The sequence below is a fragment of the Enhydra lutris genome, unplaced genomic scaffold, assembly GCF_002288905.1.
Source record: "Enhydra lutris kenyoni isolate GAN:26980312 unplaced genomic scaffold, ASM228890v2 scaffoldscaffold12, whole genome shotgun sequence".
NCBI classification, from domain to species: domain Eukaryota; kingdom Metazoa; phylum Chordata; class Mammalia; order Carnivora; family Mustelidae; genus Enhydra; species Enhydra lutris.
Window position 1 is genome coordinate 14997837 of NW_019154096.1, and position 12567 is coordinate 15010403.

A 12567-nucleotide genomic window follows, 5' to 3' on the forward strand; every position below is an offset into this window, starting at 1 on the left:
ATAAATAAAACCTTTAAAAAAAGAAAAAGTGAAGTTCTTTGAACTAGCTTCCACAACGAATAAAATGCTTATTACAGCAAAAGTTATAAAGGTATGCTAACTTGATACTTACATGTAATACTAAAATTCAGCAATAGTAGCTACCGTTGTTCAGAATAACAGTGCTCAAACTTTTTGGTCTCAGGTGAAAAAAAAGCCTTTTTGTTTTTAGGATGTTACTGCATTCTTGCAAATTGTTGAGCCCTTTGCTTTTGTTTGTGTGTTATATCTATTGATATTCACCTTATTAGAAATTAAAACTGAAAAAAATTTAAATATTTCTTTTTAAACTAAATTTCCATCTGAAAAATGCATAATTCACTGCTTATTAACATACATAATACAAATTTATAAAAAAATAATTAATTTTTCAAAACCAAACAAAAATTTTTGATAAGAATGACATCCTCTCATATTTATACAGCTGCAGTCTCATTTGTGCTTCTCCATCTAATTTGTTGCAATGTGTTATTCTAGTTAAAGTATATGAAAAGAATCTGGCCTCACACAAGTATGTAGTTGGAGAAGAGAGGGTCTTTAATAGCCTATTGAAATAATTATAGATATCAAAGACTTGATGCTACACTAAAACTTGACAAGAAATAGTTTCTTTCAGGTTAGTTTTAATGTGTTCTGAAACCACATAAACTTTTCATACTCTGTTACATTAAAATCTGTTGGCTTATCTTACATCCCGAATGCATCTTTTTTCTCATGCATGACTTCATAACATTGGGCATTGGTGATTTGGAAAATATTATTTCCTCCAATTAATGCAGCTTTTCTAAATGTTGACACATTTCTTTTTATAATAGCAAAAAGATCACATTTTTTTAAAAGATTTTATTTATTTATTTGACAGACAGAGATCACAAGTAGGCAGAGAAGTTAGGCTTCCTTAGATCACTTTTGAGATAATAGTGCTAAATAACCAGGTCTGAATATAGTCCATCAGCTATATATGTTGATATATATATTTTTTAAGATGGCTCTACACCCAGCATGGAGCCCAGTGTGGGTCTCAAACTCAGGACTCTTGAGATCAAAACCTCAGCTGAGACCAGAAGTCAGACACTTAACCAACTGAGCCATCCAGGTGCCCCATCAGATATTTTTTTATAATTCAAAATGCCGCTTCTATGGGATACCATTTTGAATTATAAAAAAATATCTGATGGGGCACCTGGATGGCTCAGTTGGTTAAGTGTCTGACTTCTGGTCTCAGCTGAGGTTTTGATCTCAAGAGTCCTGAGTTTGAGACCCACACTGGGCTCCATGCTGGGTGTAGAAGCTTTAGACTTCATTACTCAAAAAAGATGGGTGCTCAAGGTTGAGATGTAATAAATTCTTTATTGTTTCATTAGGGACATTCTTAAGTAACACTAGGTTTTTGTTAACTGTGAGTGTCTAGTGGTGAAGAATGAGATGTGTACCAGCACGATTTGTGCTACTCCCTCACTGAGGAGCAAGCAGCTGTACTCACCATTGTTTCTGGACCATCAGGGCACGTAGTCGACACAATGAGAAGGCAAAGAGTGTTTTATGTTATTATGAAAATATTTTTACCCCATAGACTCTCTGAAAAGATTTCAGGTTACTTTAGGTCTGTGGATCATATTTCAGGTTTAGAACTTACACAAACAAATGATGTTTTTTCCTAGATGAGTATTTCATTATGACATTGTTTAGCATTTCCAGCCCACAGTAGTAAAGTACATACCGGCTTTTAGTCAGTTTTATTATTGCTTTTACATTCTTCACAGACAATACGATGTTTTATTGTCAGCACCCAGGGCATACTTTTCTAAACCGCCCTGCCCGTACACCAATGGATGTTATGTGTGTGTGTGTGTGTGTGTATTACACATATATATATGATATGTATATGTATATTATATACATATATATATGTACTTTTCTTTTAGAATTGAGTTCTTTATTAATGTATTTATTACAAATACTTCCTCTCAGTCAGCAGTTTGTTTTAAGGGTGTCTTTTGATTAACATAAATCCTTTTTTAATTTTTAATAAATTTTGATTTTAGAATAGCTTTATTTGGGGGCGCCTGGGTGGCTCAGCGGGTTAAGCCTCTGCCTTTGGCTCAGGTCATGATCCCAGGGTCCTGGGATCGAGCCCCACATTGGGCTCTCTGCTCAGCGGGGAGCCTGCTTCTTCCTCTCTCTCTGCCTGCCTCTCTGCCTACTTGTGATCTCTGTCTGTCAAATAAATAAAATCTTAAAAAAAAAAAGAATAGCTTTATTTTTTAAAATTTATTTTTAAAGATTTTTATTTATTTGAGAGAGAGAGATAAAGAAAGCCAAAAAGAGCACAGACGGTGGGGAGGGACTGGGGGGCTGGAGTGGAAAGCAGACTCCCTGCTGAGTGGGAAGCCTGATGTGGGACTCGATCTCGGAACCCTGAGACCATGACGTTTAACCGACTGAGACACCCAGGGGTCCCTAGAATAGCTTTAGAGTTACAAAAGAGTTGCAGTATGATAGGGTTCTTGTCTATCTATAACCCAGTTTCCCCTAAGGTTAGTGTCTTACATTACCATGCTCATTTGTCACAACTAGCAACCCAACATCGACATATTACAATGAGCTAAACTCTCGATTTTCTTTTCATTTCACTCATTTTTCTCATACTTAATTTTTCAGTTTTAGAATTCAGTTTGGGATACCACACTGAATTTGGTTATCCTGTCTTCCAATATCCCCTGTTCTGTGACAAATTCTTAGTCTTTCCATGTTTTGGATGACTCTGATGGTTTTGAAAGGTACTATTCTGATATTTTGTAGAATGTCCCTCAATTTGGGATTGTCTGATGTTTTTGTCATGGTTAGATGGCAGTTACAAGTTTCGTGTGGAAGGTCACAAAGGTGAAGTATCTGTCTCAAATTTAAAATGTGTATGTTTGTTATTAATGAAGTTATATTGGTTTTCGTTAGGCTTGGTTTTTTAACCCCCTTGTACATATTTTTATACTTTTCTTTTTTAAAAGTTTGTGTAAAAATTGAGGTATAATTGACATATATAGCATTATATTAATTCCAGGTGTACAACATAATGATTTACTATTTGTATATATTATGAAATGACCACCACAATAAGTCAGGTGATGGGTAACATCCATCACCGTACATACTTGTAATTTTTTTTCTTGTGATAAGAATTTTTAAGATTTACTCTCTTAGCAACTTTCAAATATGCAATACAGTAGTATTAAGTATAGTCACCATGCTTAAATTACAGTCCCATGAGTTATTTATTTTATATTTGGAAGTTTGTACCTTCTGACCTCCCACCCATTTCTTCCTCCCCCAGTACTCCTCTGCTGGCAAACTTTAGTCTGTTCTCTGAATTCATGAGCTTTTTTTTTTTTTTTTAATTTACTTTTTAAAATTTAGATTCTATGTTTAATGAGATCATATGGTATTTGTCTTTCTCTGTCTCTATTTCACTTGGCAGAATGCCCTCAGGTTCTATCCATGTTGTCACAAGTGGCAATATTTCATTCTTTTTTATGGCTGATTAATACTCACTTGAATACATAACCATAATTTCTTTATCCATTCATCCATCGATGGATACCTATGTTGTTTCCATATCTTGGCTATTGTAAATAATGCTACAGTGAACATAGTGTGATATCTTTTTGAGCTAGTGTTTTTGTTTGCTTCAGGAAAGTCCCTAGGTGTGGGAATGCTGGATCCTACAGTAGGTCAATTTTCAATTCTTTGAGGAAACTTCATACTGTTTTCCATAGTAGCTGTACTCCACCAAACAGTGCACAAGGGTTTCCTTTTCTCTCTGTCCTCACCAACACTTGTTATTTCTTGTTTTTTGGATTCAGAAATACTTAATTTTTTGACATGAAATCTGATTTAACAATCTTTTACAATATGTTCCTTTATGCTTATTCCAGGATTGCATTCCTGGCATAAATTACACTTGATCATAATATATTTATTATCTTTTTTATACAAAGGAGAAAATCCATATAATCATCTCAATAGGGAAAAAAAGTTGATAAAATTTAGCAAGTCTTCATGAACTTTTAGTAATCTAGAAATAGAAGAACACTGTTGTTATGCTGATCTTATAAAATGAATTGAATCTATTCTCACCTCTTTTCTACTCTGTGGGAGAGGTTTTCTGTTTGGTTGATTGGTTTGTTTTGTTTTAAATACTGTGTGTTTTTTTCCTTAAATGTTCAGAAGAATTCACTACTGAAGCTATTTTGACTTTAAGTTTTCTTTGTGGGACGCTTTTTTAATTAAGGGATGTGAAGTCACTGACATTTAATTTTATTCAAATTTTTTATTTCTTCTTGTATTAGCTTTGGTAAGTTGTGTTTTTCAAAGCATTTGTCCATTTCAACTACATTTTTCCACAGCTTTATTGAGATATAATGAATATGCCATTAAATACTCCCATTTAAAATGTAAAATAAAAATTTCTTAGTATATTTTCCAAGTCCTGCAACTACCACCACAACCTAATTTTAGAACATTTCCATCCACCAAACAGAAACTTCATGCCAGTTTGCAATCACACCCATGTCCAACCCCAGGCCTAGGTAACCACTAATTTACTTTCTGTTTCCATAGATTTGCCTTGTCATTTCATATAAACGGAATCATATATGATGTGGTGTTTTATATTTGACTTCTTTCACTTACTGTATGTTTTCATGAGACTTAATTTTTTTAAGTCCACGTGTATTATAGCATGTGTCAGTACTTTTTATTTTTTAAAGATTTTATTTATTTATTCGCCACAGAGAGAGTGAGAGAGCACAAGTAGGGGGAGCAGCAGAGGGAGAGGAAGAAGCACACTCCACTGAGCAAGGAGCCCAACAAGGGGCTCGATCCCAAGACCCTGAGATCATGAGCTGAGCTGAAGGCAGACGCTTAACCAACTGAGCACTCAGGTGTCCCTCTTTTTTTTTTTTCTTTTTAAAATAAATTTTGATTGAAAAGTATAACCTATTTACAGAAAAATGCACATATTTTTAAAAAATAGAATTTTTTATAGTAAACACTTTCATGAAACCACCAGACACATCAAGAAATAGAACATTAGGGGCACCTGGGTGGGCTCAGTGGGTTAAAGCCTCTGCCTTTGGCTCAGGTCATGATCCCAGGGTGCTGGGATTGAGCCCCGAATCGGGCTCTCTGCTAAGCAGGGAGCCTGCTTCTTCCTCTCTCTCTCTGCCTGCCTCTCTGCCTACTTGTGATCTGTCAAATAAATAAATAAAATCTTAAAAAAAAAAATAGAACATTGTTGGACTGCAGCAGCCTCTTCATGTCCCATTCTCAACTTTGCCCCTTCCTTATAAGAAACCAATATCCTTGGTAATACCATAGAAATTAGTTTAGAATAAAAATGGAATAATGTAGAATGCATTATTCTGTATCTGCTCTAAATCAGCTATATGCATTTTTAAAACCTTTTTTTAAAAGATTTTATTTATTTATTTGAGAGAAAGAGAGAGCACAAAGCAGGTGGAGGTGCAGAGGGACAAACAGAGGGACAAGCAGACTCATCAATGAATGGGGAGCCTGATGCAGGGCTCAATTCCAGGACCCTGAGATCATGACCTGAGCCCAAATCAAGAGCTGGATGCTTAACTGACTGAACCACCCAGGCACTCCTGTATTTTTGAAAACTTTTAAGAGCAGGTTCACAACATCGTTGAGAGGAAGATAGAGATTTCCCATACACTTCTTGCCCCTACACATACATAACCTTGGCCATTAACAACATCACTCATCAGAGTGGTGTATTTGTTACCAAGAATGAACCTACATTGACACATAATCAATCACCCAAAGTCCGTGGTTAACCTTAGGGTTTCACATTTGGTACATACTATGGGTTTGGATAAGTGAGTAATGACATATCTCCATCATTATAATATCATCCAGAGTATTTTCACTGGCCTAAAAATCTACACAGGGTTTTTCAATTGTTGAATGTTATTATACTGTATACTTATAGACCACACTTTGTTTATCCATTCATCAGTTGATAGACAGTTGGGTTGTTTCCACCTTGGGGCTATTATGAATAATGCTGGTAGGAACAAATAGAAGTGTAAGTCTCTGTACAGACATTCATTTCTCTTGTGTTGATACGTAGGAATGGAATTGCTGAGTCATACGGAAACTCTGTTTAACATCTTGAAAGATTTTTCAAAAGCAGTTTGTACCACCTTTTTAAATATTTTATTGTGCCATATATATGAGGGTGGCAATATATGAGGGTTCCAGTTTTTCAACATTTTTGCCCACAAAATGGGGCAAATGTGTTTTCCCCCAAGTTATAGCCACCTTAGTGTCTGTGAAGTATTATCTCATTGTGATTTTGATTTGCAATTTCCTGAAGACTACTGATGTTGAGCCTCTTTTTTAGTTTATTAAGTGATTTGCATGTTTTCTTTGGAGAAATGTTTATTGAAATCTGTTGCCTATTTGTCTTTTTCTAATTTTCCGAAGTGTATTTATTAGATCCCTTTTGGTTGCATGTGACAGAAACCTCTACCTTAGATGAAAGAACAGAATGTACTTTGAGGACAGTGTTGGGGAGAGATATTCATGTTATTCAGTGAAACACAGGAAAGACTGGACACAGACCCCGGGGACTGTAGGATACCCAGACAATCCTCTACCCATTGTTTATCTCTCCTTCTCAGTTGTTTCATTCCCATCTCTCATAGGGTTTGTCCTTCCACTCTCAGGTCACATGGCAAGACAAAGCTATTGAGAATTATTCCTAGGCTCCCCTCTCTCCATTTTATTTTTTTTTAAGATTTTATTTATTTGACAGATAGAGATCACAAGTAGGCAGAGAGGCAGGCAGAGAGAGAGGAAGGGAAGTAGGCTCCCCGCTGCAGAGAGCCCGATGTGGGACTCGATCCCAAGACCCCGAGATCATGACCTGAGCTGAAGGCAGAGGCTTTAACCTACTGAGCCACCCAGGCGCCCCCCCCCTCCATTTTAAAAGCCTAATCGGATATCTCTTAGTCATATTATAGTTTTCTAGGGGAGAGATTCTAATTATCCCAGCTTGGTTTATTTAGCCACCCTTAGAAGAAACAGCTGTGACCCAGAGGGTGGTAGCCCAGATGATAACCATGTAGATTCAGGGCAGATGTTTGCAATTACAGCCCTCTGGCACCTGATCTGTGTGTGTATGTGTGTGTGTGTGCACATTGAGCAGAGAATTATTTTTGCATTTTTAAAAAGCTGGGGGTAGGGTGGGGTACTAGCAAAGAAGAATATGTAACAGGGATATATGTGGTCAGAAAAGTATAAATATTGGGGCTCCTGGGTAGCTCAGTCGATTAAGCACTCAACCTTGATTTTGGCTCCTCATGACCTCAGGGCTGTGAGATTGAGTCTTGCGTTGGGCTCAACTTTAGGCATGGAGCCTGCTCAAGATTCTCTATGCCTTGGGATGCCTGGGTGGCTCAGTTGGTTAGGTGTCCACCTTCGGCTCAAGTCCTAGAATCAAGTACCGAATCAGGCTCCTGGCTCAGCAGTGAGCCTGCTTCTTCCCCTGCCTGCCATTCCCCCTGTTTGTGCTCTCTCTCTCTCTTTCTCCCTCTGACAAATAAATAAATAAAATCTTAAAGAAAAAAAAAAAAAGATTCTCTCCCTCTCCTCTCCCTCTGCCTCTTTCCCCACCTCTCCCCCTATTTTTTTTTTAAAAGGTATATATATTTATTATCTGACCCATTGCGGAAAAAAATTTGCTGATCCCAATGTAGGGGGAGGGGAATAACTTCTCCAAAAGAGATATATTGATCTGCCAACTAAAAGAAATCTGTAGGCTATTCATTCCACAGCATATTAAAATGATCCCATGTTCAATCTGCTTGGGAAACCAGATAGCAAAATTAAAAGGACTTCTGTGTTGCAAGACTTCTCATAGTATTTGATATGTTAGAAAACATTATGAATCTTCAATAATCTTTTATAAAATTTATTTTATTTTTTTTTTATTTTTAAAGATTTGTTTATTTATTTGACAGAGATCACAAGTAGGCAGAGAGGCAGGCAGAGAGAGAGAGAGGAGGAAGCAGGCTCCCCGCCGAGCAGAGTGCTGGACTCGGGGCCTGATCCCAGGAACCTGGGATCATGACCTGAGCCAAAGTCGGAGGTTTTAACCCACTGAGCCACCCAGGTGCCTAATTCTAACTAACAACCCTCAGATCAAGACCTGAGCTGAGATCAGGAGTCAGATGCTTAACCAACCAAGCCATCCAGGTGTCCATTCAATAATCTTTAAAAGGAAGATAAAATGTTTTTTCCCATATATATTTGACTATAGAACTTAATTTCCTCTTACTTCCAAGGAAATAGTATTTCATGGAATACACTTTGAGTAAACTTTTTTTAAATTTTTTAAAAAGATTTTGTTTATTTATTTGACAGAGATCAAGAGTAGGCAGAGAGGCAGGCAGAGAGATGAGGAGGAAGGCCCTGCTGAGCAGAGAGCCTGATGCAGGGCTCAATCCCAGGACCCTGGGATCATGACCTGAGCCGAAGGCAGAGGCTTTAACCCACTGAGCCACCCAGGTGCCCCTTGAGTAAACTTTTATAAAAGAGCTCCTGCATGCTCTAATGTGGGCTTTGTTTCCAGTCATCCTTCAAGTTGAGTTCAACAATGACTTTGTAGCAGGCCTGGGATGCTATGTGTAATGGAGGTCCACAATGAACAACACATTCTCTGTCTTCAGGGAATTTTTAGTCTAGTGGAGGAGACTGATAAAAAGATAACCTATTATAAGGGGCTGAAGAGTGCCTTAAAGGATAACAGAGTATATAGAAACCCAGAGAAGGGACACCACCTCAGCCTCATGGGGTAGAGGTGGGAACATCAGGAAAGTCTTTCATGAAGACATGGTGACTGAGTTGAACCTTAAAGATCAACCAGCAGAAGTTTACCAGGTGCAAAGGAAGAACAAAAGGTGAGTTTTTGCACAGAGTCAGATAGAGGCAGTGGCATTAGATAGAATTGGATCATTTTAAGAGTAACCGAGTAGGACTCAGTCATTGATTAGGTACAGAATATGAGAGAAGGGATGGCACAGAAAATAACTCTCAAGGTTAGGAGTTGGGAGGTGGGAGCCCATAATGAATTCAGTTTTGGATCTTTGGAGTTGGGATTCGGTTTTGGATCTTTGGATCTTTGGAGTCCTATCAGCCATCCTACTGGAGATGGCCTGCAACGTTGGACATATGAGGCTAGAGCTCAAGAGAAAGATCTGGACTGGATTACAGATGAAGAAGTCATTGTCATACAGATGATAGTTAAAACTGTTTCCTTATTTTAAAATTAGGTTATTTGTGTTAATATTGAGTTATAAGATTTCTTTACATATTCTGGATACAAGTTCCTTACCAGATAGAGTTTTGCAAATATTTTCTGCTAAGCTGTGGGTTCTCTTTCAGTTGGTTGATGGTATTTTTTGACATCCAAAACCATATTCTATAGTTTTCTATGAGTCTGGCTAATACTGTTTTTAATTATCAACTGCATAATTCCATGTAACTTTAAAACTTAAGGAGGTTTAGTTTCTTTACTGGCAAAATGTCGGCTGCTGCCTCCCACCCTTGGTAAGGGCTCCTTTTTTTTTTTTTTTTTTTTTTTTTTGTTCCTCGGCTCTGTTTTGTGGATGGAACTTACGGGAAGTAATTTTGTATTGGGAAGTTTTATAGTCCACTTTAGCTTTTTGCTAAGACAGAAACAACTTTAAGGTCATAGCTGTTTATATGCAGATCATATCCAGATTCACACATCCACTATCTACTGTTCATCAAAATCAGCTGGGGATTCTAAAAAATCTTAATCACAAGGCTGCAACCAAGACCAATTTAATCAGGATCTCTGGGTTTCCAAGGGCAGGGGGACCCAGGCATCAGTGGCTTTGAAAGCTGTCCACGTAATTCCTATATTTATTTGAAGTTGAGAGCTACTGTGCTGGACATCATTTCATTCATTCGTTAATTTAACAAACACTCATTGAAGATTGGCTGTGTTCTAGACACACTGTCAGGTGTTGGGTATTTAAAGGTCAGTTAGACAAAAATAGTCTGCTTAAAATCTAGCCCGGAAAGACAGATGCTAAACAAAACATATGAATAATCATTTTTTAAAATTTTTTTTAAAAGATTTTATTTATTTATTTGACAGAGAAAGATCACAAGTAGGCAGAGCAGCAGGCAGAGAGAGAGAGGGGGAAGCAGGCTCCCTGCTGAGCAGAGAGCCCGATGCAGGGCTTGATCCCAGGACCCTGAGATCATGACCTGAGTTGAAGGCAGAGGCTTAACCCACTGAGCCACCCAGGTGCCCCTGAATAATCATTTACTGCAGCTGTGAACTAAGTGTTTAGTAGCTATCTCTGTTCAGATTTCCGAAGTTCATTGTGTCAAAAACTGAACTCTTAATCACTCTGTCCAAATCATTTCATCCTTGTATAGTTTCTAACCTGGTAATGTCCATTTCAGTCACCCAAACCTTGATATTTACCTTTCTCCTTTATGATTCTCATTCAATCAGTGCCCTATTGCTGCCTCCATCATGTCATGTAACGGATTCTTCTCTCAGTCCCCCTTGCTGATATCTCAGGGCAGGTCCTCACATCTCATGCCTAGATGACTGCAGTTATCTACACCAATTCTAGATTGGTTCCCTTCCAATCCAGTCTCCATTATGTCATCGGAATGATTATGCTCAAATGCAAGTATTTAATGGATCCTCAATACTTACAAGATAAAATCCAGCTCTTTGCCTGTACCTCTAGAATCTGACAATTTTTGAGGCCTTATCTCCAACACAAAAACCACTCTCCTCTTACGCCAATTGCTTTGGTTATGTTGTTTGCTTATGTATTGCTACATAACAAACTATCTCAAAACTCAGTGACATAAAATAACAACTGTTTATGACCTAAGAGTCCCAGAATATATTTCTACAATATTTTATTAATGAGGCAAGTCACCAAGGCCAATCCAGGGTAGAGGAATTAGATCCCACCTCTCACTAGAAGTAGCAAAGAATTTGTCATAGCAAAGAATCTGCCATACCAAGGGTACCATCTAGTGAACCATAGGTCTTTTTTCTCTTCCTTTTTTTTTAAAGATATATAAATATATATTTTTTCCTTTCTTTCTGTTTCTTTTTTTTTATCAGGTCTATTTTTTTCTAATACTATTCCGTTTGCCTTTCCCCAGTTTCTCAGCTTGGCAGCTATATGCTCTTCCAGACTTAACTCCAGTGTCACAAAGCCTTTCTTGAGTGACAGGGCAACTGCACGATGTTTTTTCAATGACTTAGCATTTACTGAGTACAAGGCAACATGCCCCCAAAAAGAATAAACCAAGCCCTTGCCTCTAGGGCAGGGGATCACCCAGGCGGAGCTGATTCTTCTCCCTTTTCTGCCATGACTGTATATTGTACTTATGCCTACGTCACATTTGTTTCATGGTTATAAATATGATTGCTCTGCTACTACAGGGACCTCCTCAAATTCTCTGGTTTCATCTAAATTCTCTCAGTTGCAGGTAATTGAAATCATTGTAAGAAAAAAGAAATATAGGTATGGGAGGAGGACAATATTAATTATCTGAGGATTATGAAATTGATTTTTTTTTTTTTTAAAGGGAGGATTGGTGCTGTATCTGGCATAATGATCCAGGCAGAAAATAATACCAAGTGGTCTTACTTTTACTCCCCTTACTCTTTCCCTGTCTTCCTTCCTCTCCCTACTCTTCTCTCTTCTTCTCTTTCTTTACCCCTCACACTCCTTCAGGCTGTGTAGTGGCTTCCTTCACTCCTACTGCAGACATTGTTCCCCCACATGATGAATCTTTTGGCCATGATGGTACTAGGTTTTCAGAATGGTGTCCCCAGAGGTAAATGACAGTCTTTGCTATTAGTCCCAGAAGAAAATTCTTGAAAGGAAAGTCACTAAGGCCGGAGGAATGGAGCACTGCAGTTGGCCAGTGCTGCCATGCTGGGGAAGGGCTGGTCTCTTATCAAAAATGTGGTAGAGAATTGTCTCAGGTCAAAAACCACTGGTTACCTTGCTTTCATTTCTGTTTCCCCACAGCCTGCAGAGTTATTGACACATAGCAGGAGCTCCCTAAATCTTTATTGCATGAAATGAATGAATGGAGGAGTTGATGAATGAGTGAATGAATCCTTGACTTGAAATGTTTTCCTCTCTGCACCAAAGTCCTAATTCTGTGAAACTCTCCCAGACATTTCTCGCTGATTACAGAAGAAGTCAGGAATTCTGCTGTTTAACCAGTTCATGGCCACTCTGTGTGAACCTGCCTTATAGGTACAGACACATGAAAGAACATGACTAAAATACCAAATTGCTAGGCTTTATTTTGTTTCATCTTTAGTCTGGGTTTTTTGGTTTTTGTTTGTTGTTTTTTTTTTTCCCCACATAGACTGCTCATTTATTAGCGCTGGTGCTATAACACAGTGGTTTCCAGTGAAGACGC